Below are 15154 nucleotides of genomic sequence, written 5' to 3'. Positions count from 1 at the left end.
CTAAAGATGTTCCCGATTTTGGACAATCCCTACTTGTTAGAAGGGTCCCTTGATAATACGCAGTTCACAAATTACCTCCTGATGGGACACTCAGCGGTCAGCTGTGGGGAAACCTGGCAGCAAGTGTTCATCTTCGCTGCAGCGCCACCACAGGGGAAATTTAGGATTACACAGTGCCCATTCATAGCAATGGGTTCTCTGTGTAATGCAGGACAGGGCAGTTTCTTCAGAGCGAGGTATGCTATTGCAAATGCTCTCCCCTCTAGCAAAGAGATGAGGATACTGAACAGGGGAGCCCCTCCATTCATTCAAAATTCCTTAATAGGATATATGAAAATGGGTTTTCTAAACTGGACAACCCCTATAATCTTTTGACTGTAGTTTTTGTGACTAATTTGCATTATTTCAGAAAATATCACATTTACATTTATGGTTACAACTCCGTAATATATGGGATAATGTACCATCTACTGTTAATTATTAAAATAATAGAAATTACTGAAAAATTCCTAGTCCAGGTTATAGAACTTTTTGGTGACTTCTAGTGTTCTTAAGAACTTATAGTAGAGGGTGTATTAATCTTTATAACACTCACCTCTGTGGTTAATTTGATTTCAAAAACATTGAGTGAATAAAATGAACATCTTCTTCCAAATGACAGTTCGAGCAGCTGAAATGTGTATTACAGTGTTAACATGAGTATGCTATCTGTCACGATCCAGGGGTATCAGCTGACCAAGTCACAGTCTATGCAAAATCTATACAAAGTTCATAGCACAAGGGTACCTGAGATAATCCAGAAGGTAGCAGAGGCTTTTGGACAGATGGGACTTGACATGGCAGGTAGCGCCAGACGTGGCGGATGATACCAGGAGTGGCAGATGGCACCAGACGTGGTGTAACAGCAGGCGTGGCAGGTGACACCACATGTGGTGTATACCAGCAGGCGTGGCAATCACGCAACACGACTCCAACACTAGAAAGGCTCTAGAGGTCTTCAGTCGTGGCCGTCAGCAGATACGCCCCCTCTTCTTGGGTCCAGAGCGAGAGAAGAATTTTTTAATGAGGGTAGTGGCATTAAGGTTCTCGTCTGTTTCCCAGGATCTCTCCTCAGGACCAAACCCTCTTCAGTCCACCAAATAGAAAGTCCTTCTTCCTACCCTCTTGCAGTCCAGAAACTCCTTCACCTCAAACATATCAGATGAACCGCTGGGAGTAACTGCAGGACTAGGAGTTTTACTGTAGCGGTTCAGGACCACAGGTTTCAGGAGGGACACATGAAAGGAGTTGGGGATTCTGAGGGTAGGAGGCAGCCGAAGCTTATAGGAGACAGGGTTTATCTGTTCTACGATCTCAAAGGGTCTGAGGAACCTGGGAGCAAATTTGTATGAGGGCACCTTCAAACGAATGTTCCTTGAGGATAGCCAGACCTTGACTCCAGGAGAGAACTGAGGAGGAACTTTTCTTCTTTTATCGGCATGCTTTTTTATGCGGTCCACTGCCTGGAAGATCACAGACTAAGTTTGCTGCCAGATATGAATAAAAGTCCCAAATGAGGAATTGGTACTTGAGTCATGACTGGCACAGGATGAGGAAATCAAGGATGCGGGCTGTACACAATGTAGAAAGAAGACGAGGCACAAGATGCACTTGTGTGATTGTTGTACTAGAATTCCGTCCAAGCATGAAGTTGTACCCAATTGTCGCGATGGGTGGAAACGAAATGACGAAGATAATTCTCCAAAATATGATTGGTCCTCTCCACTTGACCATTGGACTGCAGGTGATAGCCGGTAGAAAAGTCCAACTTAACATCCAGCAAGTTGCACAGGGCTCTCCAGAACTTTGACGTAAACTGTACACCCCGATACGGGACAATATGCAGAGGAAGTTCGTGTAGACAGAAGATGTGTAGAATAAACAGATTTGCCAGACGAGGAGCAGACGGAAGACCAGTCAACGGAATAAAATGTGCCGTTTTAGAGAAGCGATCCACTACTACCCGAACCATAGTACATCCAGCTGAGGGGAGAAGGTCTGTAATAAAGTCCATAGCGATATGCTGCCAAGGTGAATCAGGGACAGGCAGGGGTAGGGGCAGACCAGTAGGTTTGGAGTGGGTAGACTTGTTCGAGGCACAGTTCGTACATGAAGAGACATAGTCCACAACATCTCCAGGCAGTGTAGCGTCCATGGCCGCGGTCCGTCGGGTTTACTCACCCCTTGGCGGCCGCAGCCATGGATCTGTGAGCCCTGTCTCGCATCTCCTTCCCAGGAGACACCAGTTCTCACTTCTGCTCCGGTCCGCTGTGTCACATAGGGTGTGCGCGCACGCTTGTGCCCGGCCTAAAAGGGCCAGCGCCTTCACATGGGAAATCATCATCAACTAGCCAATGATTTTCTGGACTATAAGACGGTCCCTGCCATTTTGCGCATTGGCTGAGCATTGTTAGTATTCCCATGTCAGTCTTGCAAATGGTCCCTTAGTGTTATACTGTTCCTGTTGTTTCCCGTGCCCTGCTACCTGTATCCCGTATCCCATGCTATGTCCTTGTTCCGGAGCCTGTTAGTGTTGGAATCATGTCCTATTGCCGCTGCAATGTCCAGTGTCTTCTGCCACATCCAGTGTCTTCTGCCACGTCCAGTGTCATCTGCCATGACCAGTGTTATCCGCCACGTCTGGCTTAACCTGCTGCACCCACCTCCATCCATGCTAAAGCCTCGGCCACTGTCTGGACTATTCAGGTATCCTAGTGCGGGACTTTGTATTACTACATACCCACAGACTGTGACAGGCAGCGTGGGCCACCAGTATTGATGGGCTAAGAAGTTCTGAGTCTTTCGAACACCCGAGTGCCCCGCCAGTTTTGAGCTGTGTCCCCAGCGGATAATTCTCTTCCTATCTGCAAGATGGACAAAAGTCTGTCCAGGAGGAATGTCTCTAATTTGCAACGGCTTAGTGACAATAATCCTAGAAGGATCTATAATATATTGAGGAATTTCCTCAGAGTCATTAGTCTCAAATGATCGAGACAGGGCGTCAGCCTTCACATTCTTCTCAGAAGGACGGAAGTGGAGCAAGAATTGAAATCCAGCGAAGAACAACGACCACCTGGCTTGGCGAGGATTTAGTCATTGTGCTGACTGTAAGTACGTAAGGTTCCTCTGGTCCGTATAAATGATAATAGGGTCAACCGCGCCCTCCAGCAAGTGTCTCCATTCCTCTAATGTCAGCTTGACGGCCAGCAACTCCCGATCCCCGATGGAATAGTTGCGTTCTGCCGGAAAGAATAATTTTAAGAAGAAGCCACAGGCTACCATGTTGCCCTTAGAGTTTTTTTGAAATAGTAGTACTCCAGCAACAACGGAAGATGCATCCACTTCCAGAAAGAACTGCCGAGAAGCATCAGGGTGATGGAGAACAGATGCTGAGGTGAAAGCACTCTTGAGATTAGTAAACACTGATTCTGCCTCCAGAGACCAAACTTTGGCATTTACCCCCTTCTTGGTAAGGGCCGAGATTGGAGCAGTCAGAGATGAGAAGTTGGGGATGAATTGCCGAATCCCTGAAATCTTTGGATGGACCAAAGGCCCTGTGGACGTGGCCATTCTAAGACGGATCTCACCTTCTCTGGGTCCATCTTGAGACCACGGTCAGATACAATGTAGCCCAGGAAAGGCAGAGAGTTTCTCTCGAACACACATTTCTCAATTTTAGCATATAGGCGATTCTCCCGAACATGCTTCCGATGTGTCATCAAATCAGGTGAGTAAATCAGGATAGAAGGAAGATCGCGGGCTGCTAGCTCGTCTTTGATGTGCGAGGACAGTCCATGCCAAAGGGTCGCCACCAATGCCTCATTGTTCCATGCCAACTCTGCTGCCAGGGTACGGAAGGAGATAGCATACTCTCCTACTGTGGACCCTCCTTGCTTGAGGGTTAGCAGAGTGGCCACTGCAGAGGATGTTCGACTCGGCTCCTCAAACACAGTACGAAAAGTCTGCAAGAATAAAGCTAGGTCTCAGAATTCAGGTCCCTCTCATTCCAAGATGGGGTTTGCCCATGCCAGGGCCTTGCCAGCAAGAAGGGAAATAATGAATGCTACATTGGCCTCATCGGAGGGGAAGAGGTGAACACGCAGTCTAAAATGGATGGTACATTGATTGATGAATCCTCTACAGGCTCTAGGGTCAGCATCATAGCAAGGAGGAAGAGGCAGCAAAACTGTGGATCTGGAACAGACAGGAGGAGTAACGGGAAGTGGAACGGCAGCTGCATCCAGAACAGGAGCAGGAGGTTGATCCAGTCCGGCGATGATGGAGTTTACAGCCACGAGGAGTTGATCCTGGCGTGCACGTAGGTCACGCATATCCGTTTGTATCACCTGAACTGCATTGGCCAGAGGATTCCATGGCCTGAGCGTACTGTCACGATCCAGGGGTATGTGGACCCATTAGGCTGCTCCGCCGTAGCGGAGTGGCAGTTGACCAAGTCAAAGTCTATGCAAAGTCTATACAAAGTTCGTAGCACAAGGGTACCTTATATAGTCCAGAAGGTAGCAGAGGCTTTGGCTTGGATGGGACTTGATGTGGCAGGTAGCGCCAGACGTGGTGGTTGATACCAGGAGTGGCAGATGGCACCAGACGTGGTATACCAGCAGGCGTGGCAGGTGACACCAGACCTTGTGTATAACAGCAGGCGTGGCAATGACACAACATGACTCCAACACTAGAAAGGCTCAGGAACAAACACAGCACGGGATACAAGTAGCATGGTACGGGAACACTGGGAGCAGCATACAACTAAGGGACAATTTTCAATACGAAAATGAGTAGACTACAACAATGCTCAGGTAAGGAGAGAAAGGGCAGGGCCCTTTTTATAGTCCAGGGTGATCTGGGAAATAATTAATTAATTATGCTCCCTACCATTGTGCCAGTAAATCCCAGTGTATACCTGCTGTGGCAGCTTCAATGCGCCCCCATCGTTATCCAGAATGCTTGCGCCAAAATAAAAATTCATCTTCCACATGTTTAAAGTTGAACGCTTCCCTCTCAGCTGCAATCTGCCTATATAATGCCTCTCATCTCTTTATACTCAGTGTCTTCTGATGTCAAAAGGCACCAATTATACATTTTCCATTTACAGACACTTGAATGGAATGATAATAATTAATATGTATTATATCATATATGATGACGTGTATTGTCAATGTCAGCCTTTTAGCACCTATGTCAACCAAAATGCCACCTTTTTACCAGCCAGCCACAATGCCTTGTTTTGTTAACAACAATGCTTCCCATGCCCCCATTGTCAGCCGGAATGTTCCCCATACTCAATGAATACTCACCTCTCACATGTCTGTTAATGTCCCTGTTACTCATCTCACCTAATTCCTGCGGCCAGTCCCTGCCAAAAGGCCGAGGCTTCAGTTGATGGCCTTATCTGGTTGCTAGGCGACATCTCTAGCGACAGCTTCTATCGTCGGTCGCGGCCCGATTCAGTAGGGACTCTCCTTCCCTTCTCGGATGCCGGAGTCAGGCTGCTAAGACAACCAGCTCTGGAGAGGGCGTCAGGCCCGACAACTTTTTTTTAAATTAGAACTGAGCCTCCTGCACCTTTCCTGCAGATTAAGGTACATCCTTTGCTTGGCTATTGTTCGTGTGGTTATTGACTCTGTTCTTGACTCCTGGTCCTCACCCTGTGTCAAGGTCTGTAGCATATTCGGAGGTCAGAGGCTGAAACGATCAGGCAGGAATGTGATAATAGAATGAATAGTCAAGTAACAGTCCAGGTTTGGTACAGAGATAATCAGCAAGAGCTTGTAGCATGAGGAGGAGACGTGTTCAGGAAACACTACAAGTTTGGTACACAGCTAAAAGGCAACAGGTTGTAGTGTGAGACAGAGACGTGGTTATCAAACAATCCAACTTCGATACACAAATGTGCAGCAACAGTTAGTAAAGAGTCAGCAAGGAATTATACTACAGGTTTAGTAGTCTGGCAATCAGGAAGTGAAGGACTAGGCTTTTATATAATAACCCAAAGGGTGAAACCAATCAAGTAACCAGAGGGGCAAAAATCAAGAGAAGCTAGACAACAGATTTAGCAGTAAAGGTGTCAAAAAATCCTGATGGCATAATGGAAGAGCTACTGCCTGGAACACGGCAGTTTCTGGGTTTGAACCCTGACCTCAGCCTTGTTCTTGAATTTAATGGCCATGATCAACGCACATCTTTTGGTTTTCGACTCTTCTTCTGACCCTGGGTCTTGTCTCTGGATTACGTGTTGTCCTTAGGATCTGGTTCATGTGGTTTTATTTCTGGTATCTACTCCTGGCCTGTCTACGTATTACGATTCCGTCTCATCCTCTGGCTTGTCACATCCTGACTGCTATTCCTTTTACAACCCCTGGTTATGTTCCTGACTTCGCTACAAGTTCTTTGCTACAGCACACCCACCACTAATCGGTGACTATTCTAGGGACCGCGACCTGGGATTCTAAACGTCAAATCCATACCTCCTTGCGGCGGTTAAGCGTGAAGAACGAGGAGTTTCCTTAGTCTCCGCACCCCAGTTTAGCCAGCATCAAACCAGTTGTGGCTTAGAGGATCCACTTATAAGGTGAAAAAAATTCCCCCTCTGCTCTCTAATTTTTTATATTTAAGTGGCCTGTCTGGCAAAAACAATCTGTGAGCCTATATCTTTATTTCATCTTTACATAATCAGTGTGTTCTGACATAAGTACATGTCAATTATTAGTAACACCTTAAAGAGGATCTTTCACCCTTCCTGACATGTCTGTTTTAGTAAATATTTGTATTCCCAATGAATTTAAAATTCTGGAAAATATTTACTTAGAAATCTACATTGTGTCATTCCCTTGTTATTCCTCTTTGAAATTTATGAATAATTTACCAACTGGGTGTTACCATTCCCCTTCGTCAAAGACTGTAAGTACTGATTGGGCAATGTCAGGCTGAGTAGGGAAACACCCACAAATGGTAACACTCAGTTGTAAATTTATTTATACATTTCTAGAAGGAATAAGAGAACGTTCAGATTCAAATTTTCTGCTGCAGATTTGAATGCAAATTTGCGGCAAATAAACAGCAAATCTGCAGCAAAATTAGCATATTTTAGGGTTCATCCAGACATGGTGGATTTTGCAGTGGACTTGCTATAGATTTTGACCTTTGCATTGCAAAGTCTGAAATCCGCAGCGAAAATCTGCTATTTTTCCGTAACAGACTGTGCATGCTGCGAAATATAAATGAGCTAGTTTTCGCACAGTTGTTTTCCGCAACATCTGTACTAACTTAACTAAATTGCTATAGAAACCAAAGGAAAAACAGTCTGCTGCAGATTTCCACTGCAGTATGTCAGTAGCGGAATTCCACAGTAAATCTGCCACGTCTGAACGTGCCCTAACAGAGGAATGACACAATGCAGAGTGCTAAGAAACTATGCTCCAGAATTGTTATTTCATGAGGGATGCAAATATTTACTAAAATAGACATGCCAGGAGAGGTGAAAGTAGTCTTTACCAAACCCATTTACCTAAAATGATACAATAACTTTATTACATGAATTTTTTTGCATTCATGGGGATATCAAATATCAACATGTTTTTATTGTCTTTGTTGTTTTTCCAAACTTTTATTTTATTTTGTTTTGACTTCCAGGCGCACTGGTCACGCATGCGCACAAGTGCGACCGGTGCGCAAGTCATTTCTATGGCGCTGCAGACAGACCCCGGAAGTCCGAGGTTTGTCATGGAAAACTTCAGGGGACTTTAGGTCCCCCGTTCTCCTTATTGCTGCCAGCGATCACACATGTATCACACATGTCTTTTGTAGAAACAACCCCTTCAGTGGCGTCGCGCTGTAGCCATAGCGGCTGCTAGCGGAGACTCCGGCCATGGGAGGGGGGGGCGTGCTGGCGGGCGAAGCGAGCCCCCTCTTGCTGCGGGCCCCGTAGCAGCCGCTATGGCTGCTACTGCGGTAGTTACGCCACTGCTCACACAGTTGGACTTTTGGGTACAGCTCCTGTATCTGCAACCACACTATTACCTACAAGGGTATGCTGTAATGTGGGAAGGTGTTAACAGACATTTGAATGGAAAAAAATCCATAAATAGAAAAAATGAGGAATGGCCCATATCCATAGACGCTTATGTATTCTCTGTTATTGCTCATTTTTTGTTAAAGAGGTAAAGATAAAGCGGCCGGGTAATCTGCTATCCTTAGCTGTATCTACACGTGCCTTCAGCAATAACATAATATTACAAAGCGAGCCGAGAAGCAATTAAATGCTAAAAATTGAAGGAAAAGGAACTCTTTGAATAAGTAATATTTTTATGTAGGGTAAAATATCTCTGGCACAGCAGAGCAAAGAATGTAATCAGCTCCAATAATAATAATTGTTTCATTTTAAAACCCAGAGGGATTTTGAAAGAATGAAGAACATGTAGGTTTCACTGAAAACATGTACTCAGCAAATGCATTTTGTAGCCTTAATTATAACCGGTGCCCAGATGAACGCCACTTTCTCAATTCATATTCCTTATCTTGCACGCTAAACAAACCTTTAGCAAGACTTTGTAATGCTGTATATGGATTTAGTGAATATATTAAACCTGATTCGTGAACATAAAATCTGTATTGTCATGTTTAATCTTGGAACAGAATGCATTAATATGCAGAAAGCATGCATTAAAGAATAGAAATGTTTGCCTGTAATTGGTTGCAATCCCATGGAAAACTTTATGTACATGGAGGGAAGCAGTCTCTCCTAGTGTTACAATGGAGAGACAATTTTATCATTACACTAAGATCTCATTCAGATTGGTGCGTTGTACCCATCTTTAACAATCTGCATTCCAAGTGTAAGATCCAGACCCCCATCGATTCTACTGAACCAAACATAAAGGGGTTTTCCCATGAGGGACATTTGACATATCCACAGGACATCTTATAAATGTCAGATAGATGCGGGTCCCACCTCTGTGACCCGCACCTATCTCTAGAACGGGGCCCCTAAACCCCGTTCCACCTCTTTGTGTTCTGGCTGGTTTCCGACCATGAAGGAGAAAACAGTGTAACTCGCTGAGCTACGCTGTTTCCGTAAGACCCATAGAACTGAATGGTAGCTACGGACAATGGCGTAGCTCGCATGCTACGCTGCCTCCGTAACTGGCATTCACTACTATGGGAGTTACGGAAACAGCATAGCTCAGCGAGTTACGCTGTTTCCGTAACGCCCGACCATGTCCCAACCATGTAATCAGGAAGGCAGTGTGAGTACAAAAAGCAAGAACAGGGTTTAGGGGGCCCGTTCTAGAGATAGGTGGAAAATAGATTATCCTGTGGATATGTCATAAATGTCCCTCATAGGAAAACGCCATTAACGCATTATCGATCCCAATGGTTCTGTTTGTTCAGTCCACAACAGCTGTGGGGGTCCTGGGTGTTATACTGGGAATACAGTTCGCTAACCGCATAAGGATTGTCTGCTATAAACTTATAGTGGTACACGCAGCATATTCAACCCCTTAAAGGGTAGCTATTTTGGGCATTGATTTTTTTGTTTTTTCATCACTGTGTTCCGAGAGTTATAACTTTTTAATTTTTCCATCAACATAGGCATATGGGAGTTTGTTTTTGCGGGAACGAGCTGTATTTTGTAATAGCACCAATAAGGGGTACCTATAATTGTTTTAAGAACTTTTAAACATTTTTTGAGGGAAATGGAAAAAAAACAGCAGTACCACCATTGATTTTTAGGTTTTGTTTTTTTTACGTTAACTGCGTAATATAAATTACGTTAACTTTATACTTAGAGTCATTGCGATTATGGAGACACCAAGTTTATATAGTTTCTTATGTTTTACTACTTTTGCACAGTAAAAGCACTTAAACATCTAAAAATAAATATTTGTTTTTGAACAATTACTTATTTTTTCCCATTCATGGAGCTTCATGATGGTTATTTTTTGCGACACTAGTTGCCGTTTTTAGTGGCACATTTTGGGGTACATATAACTTATTGATTAACTTTTATTTCTCTTTTTGAGAGGGGGATGAACAAAAACTGAAATTCCGATAATGTTGTTTTTTTTGTTTGTTTTTTCACGGCGTTCCCCGTGTGGGATAAATAACGTTCAACTTTTTAAAAACTTTTTTTAGTTCCATTAAAGAACTTGACAACGTGATTGTTTGATTGCTGCTATAACACACTGCAATACTACAGTAGGGCATAAGAGATATGGCAGACCTGGGGGCCATGATGGGGTGACATAGGGTTCCCTCTCCCTCGGTCTAAACACTTAGATGCGGTGGTCGCTATTGGCTGAGATATTTGAGGCATTAAATCACTGGAACTGGAGTTATCTCCGATCCCGACTGTTGCAGCTGACACTCGCTGCAGATGGTGCGTGCACATGTGTACATTTACAGTGCTTGACCCTAACTACATAATATTAAAACTAATGTTAAATAATGGCAAATACAAATATAAAGTCTATATTAGGTTAATGCTTTATGATTACCAGAAGCAAATTTTGTTTTACTATTTTACATACCATAATTAAAAAAAAAAAAGTATAGCCGTTTGACTAACACATACAAAAAACAGCTAAACTGTATCTGGTCCTGAAGGTTCACAATACCCTGGGCCTAAATTGGTTAAAACTCTAAGGGCACATTGAGATGTGGCGGATTTGCTGCGGAACGGCACTTTGGATACAGCAGACTTTTTTCCTTTTGCTTTTTATTGCTTTTTAATTAAGTTAGTGCAGGCGTTGCGGAAAACAACTGTGCGGAAACTAGCTTGTGGTGGGAACTTTACATTCTGCAGCATATACAGTCTGTTCCAGAGAAGCAGCGGATTTTCCCTGTGGATTTCAGCTTTTGCAAAGTCCGTTGCCAAATCCACCACGTCTGAACGATCCCTCAAATATGGTAATTTTGGTTCGGATTCATTGCCAATTTGTGGCAAAATCTGCTACTAAGGCCTTGGTAACACAGTGCAGATTCTCTGCAGATTTTGCATGTATTTTTTATGCCAACAACAGGAACAGAATATATAAAAGAAGGACTTATAGGTCTGCTTTTCTGGATCTAATTCTTGCTTTAGCTAATCTGCATTGTGTGAACAAGGCCTAAGGGTGCAGTCACACTTGACAGATTTTGTTGCAGAAAATCCTTTGAGTAAGGCCTCATTTACACGAGCGTATGCGTTTTGCGCGCGCAAAAAACGCTGCGTTTTGCGCGCGTATGCATGGCGTATGCACTGCGTAAACGCAGCCTTGTTGCGTTTTAAACGCGCAAAAGGCATTTGACAGCTCCGTGTGTCATGATGCGCGGCTGCGTGATTTTCACGCAGCCGCCATCATAGAGATGAGGTAGTCGAGGCCCGTCACTGTCCAAGGTGCTGAAAGAGCTAACTGATCGGCAGTAACTCTTTCAGCACCCTCGACAGTGAATGCCGATCACAATATACACCAACCTGTGAATAAAAAAAGACATTCATACTTACCAAGAACTTCCTGCTTCCCCCAGTCCGGGCTCCCGGCCGTTGCCTTGGTGACGCGTCCCTCTCTTGCCATCCGGCCCCACCTCCCAGGATGACGCCGCAGTCCATGAGACCGCTGCAGCCTGTGATTGGCTGCAGCCTGTGCTTGGCCTGTGATTGGCTGCAGCTGTCATTTGGACTGAACTGTCATCCCGGGAGGTCGGACCGGAGTTATCGGTAAGTCAGAACGTCTTTTTTTTTTTACAGGTTCATGGATTTTCGGAGCGGAAGTCACTGTCCATGGTGCTGAACCAGTTTAACGCTTTCAGCACCGTGGACAGTGACTGTCTCCTGACGTCGCGTACCCGAACATTTTTTACCGGTTTCGGTCAAAACGAGTTTGGCCGAACCCGGTGAAGTTCGGGGCGCTCATCTCGAATTTGACACTCCGTTTGGATGTTTGTAAACAGAAAAGCACGTGGTGCTTTTCTGTTTACATTCAGGAGTTTGACAGCTCTTGCGCGAATCACGCAGTTCGCACGGAAGTGCTTCCGTGCGGCATGCGTGGTTTTCACGCACCCATTGACTTCAATGGGTGCGTGAGTGCGCGAAAAACGCACGATTATAGAACATGTCGTGAGTTTTTTTCTGCGCACACGCAATGAGCGCAATTCACGCATCGTCTAAACAGCCCCATTGACTAATATAGGTGCGTACGACATGCGTGCAAAGCACGCGCGTCGCACGCGCGTATAATACGTTCGTGTAAACGAGGCCTAAAAATCAGTTCCAAAATCTACCGCATGTGACTGCACACGTAGGCCAGAGTCACACCCACAGTTTTGATGTCGTTTTTGTTGCAGTTTATTTTAGACCAACACAGGAGTGGATACAAAACAAGGATATGCATCAGTGTTTTTTTTTATACTTTTACTTCTTTTTGGATCCACTTCTGGCTATGGCTCAAAAAACTGAACCAAAAACTACATGTGTGATCCTGGCCTTAGTGTAAACATTTTTGTCTACGAAGCCTTGTTCCCCCTATGGCTGGTTTTGGAAATACATGGAGTATTAGAAAGCACATTTATCGAATAAAGCTGTCTTTTGTCACAAAAGCATCAAAGAAAAAAACACAAATTATATTTCTGTTTCTAAAATTGCATAAAGTGTATTTCGAAAAAATAAAAAGTCCCGTGTATTATGTGATATTCAGCTTGAACATAGCAGTTAAAAGAAGACAAAGGAAACTATTTCAACCCTGAGTTATAAAGACTATAATCTTTCTTTCTCTTTGAAGATGCATTCAACCTTGGCGTAATTCAAAACAACAGCTTACATCTTTTCTATTCACTCCTCTATATTAAATGTTACCAACCAAAAAGAAAAAGCTATAAAGAGCTGTAGCTGAATGCGCCCAAACTCCACATCACTTATCTGTGCTGAATATTTACACAGCTTCACAAAGGGGAGAAAGTTTGTTAATTCAGTCCGTCTATAGGCGTCTTGTATGTGTGTGTATAGGCCTCGCCTGTGTAAGTGTTCCCTATTCTTAGTTTAATTTCTCTTGAAAAGGTTTGTTCCTTTTTTATGTAACTAATTAATTACTATTTTAGAATTGGAAATCATAATTTTGTAAGATACATACGTTTAAAATACCAACCGTATACCTTTCTCAGGCTTTGTTTAGATCTGCGCCAAAGGCTTGCAACTTCGAATGGATGCTGCGCTATTTTTACCATCAAAACTATGGAACCTTTTCGGGAGCCGCTGGTGTTCGTCATTCGACGGATGTGCCACAGCATTGTGTCTTCCGTTATAAATCTAATGCACCTATCAGTACTGGCACCAAGGTAAAGCCTCACAGATTAGGTTGTTCCGACACTATGCCTGTGGTGCATATTCAGTGTATAAAATCCCTCAAATACACGTATACATATTTACACCAACGCGCCCATAGACTTTAATAGTCAGACGTATAGCAAAAGAGTGGCCTTGTGTACATAGGTGGCACTTTATAAACATGTGCAATGAATGTTTAACCATAGTGTGAACAACCATAGTGTCAACCATAGTGTTAACAGAGCCCATGGCTCTATTCACACTGGTTTGCAGTGTATGTTTGTTATACTGTGTGGTGGGAAAATCTCCCAAAGTATACACCGAAAATATGGCCCCTGACATATGCAGCTGTATGCCGTAAAGCATATTTTTCCTATTGACTCTCATTAAAAAAACCAAAACGTATGCCATGTGGTATTCGTTCTTTTTGTGGAACGACTCTGTATTAAAAAGTGTAGTCGACTATGCTTTTCAATATAGTTCAAAAGAGGTATGGCAACACCTACTGGCCAGACGTATGCCAAAAGGCTATGTTTTTGGCATATGCGGCTTGATAGAAGGCTATAGACATATTTCATGTATACGCCGGGAGCAGCGTGAATATAGCCTAACACAAAACTGGGTGTTCCACATGGCAGTAGATGGCAATGCTGAGTTGGATACATGCACTGTAGGAGAACACAGGATCATTAGTGCCAGATCACCTAACTACCGGATGAAAATTCTGCAGACAGGGACAGCACAACCATTTTACAGTGACGTGGTAACTATACTGTATGTGTACTGATTAAAAAAGAAATTGCTACTATATTATCGTATCTGAGGAATGGAAATATTCGTTTGAGCGCTCACCAACCTGTAATTCAGTACTGCTACAGTAATTTTGGACATTTAAAGGGCTATTTCAGTTTCAGAAAATACATGTTATTCTTTTATATAATAAACAAGTTATACAATTTTCCGATATACTTTCTGTATCAATTCTTCACGGTTTTCAAGATCTCTGCTTGCAGTCATTCAATGGGAATTGTCATTGTTCACTCCTAGAGTTAAAGAAATTTACAAGAATACATGCCATAACTATACAACAAGGATAAAACATAGCTCCCAACCGTCCCAGATCCGGTGGGACAGTCCCTGTTTCTCGCCGCTGTCCCGCCATCCCGGGCGTTCTGCAAAATGTCCCGCTGGGTCCTGCAGCTGTATCAAAACAGCTGATCGCTGCTGAAAGGCGCCCTGCATGCCAGACGACTGTAGCAGCGATCAGCGTCAGAAGAAGGCAGGAGTCTTGCGGCAGTTGTTTTGACTGGGATCGATGCTGGCCCGGGAGTGGACCATTCCAGTCACCCGACCTGTCATCTGACCTCACCGAGCAGATGACAGGTCAGGTGACTGGACTGGTCCACTCCCGGACCGGCATCGACACCAGTGAGAATGCCGCTGCAAGACTCCTGCATTCTTCTGACAGTGAGTGACGTCAAAGCAGAGTGGAGAGTGGCAGCAGTAGGCTACCTCTACCGCTCTCCGCTCGGGCGGCCTTGTGGTACAAAGTATAAGGGGGTTGTGTGGCACTATGTACAAGGGGGGTTGTGTTGCACTATGTACAAGGGGAGAGGGGGTTGTGTGGCACTATGTACAAAAGGGGGGCTGCGTGTGGTGCTATCTACAGGGGGAGCTGTGTGTAGCGATATGTACAGTGTGGGCTGTGTGTGGCGCTATCTACAGGGGGGCTGTTTGCTATCTACAGGGGGGCTGTTTGCTATCTACAGGGGGCTGTGTGTGGCGCTATCTACAGTGGAG

This window comes from Rhinoderma darwinii, chromosome 4, assembly GCF_050947455.1.
Source record: "Rhinoderma darwinii isolate aRhiDar2 chromosome 4, aRhiDar2.hap1, whole genome shotgun sequence".
NCBI lineage: Eukaryota > Metazoa > Chordata > Amphibia > Anura > Rhinodermatidae > Rhinoderma > Rhinoderma darwinii.
Note: the sequence above shows the minus strand (reverse complement) of the source record.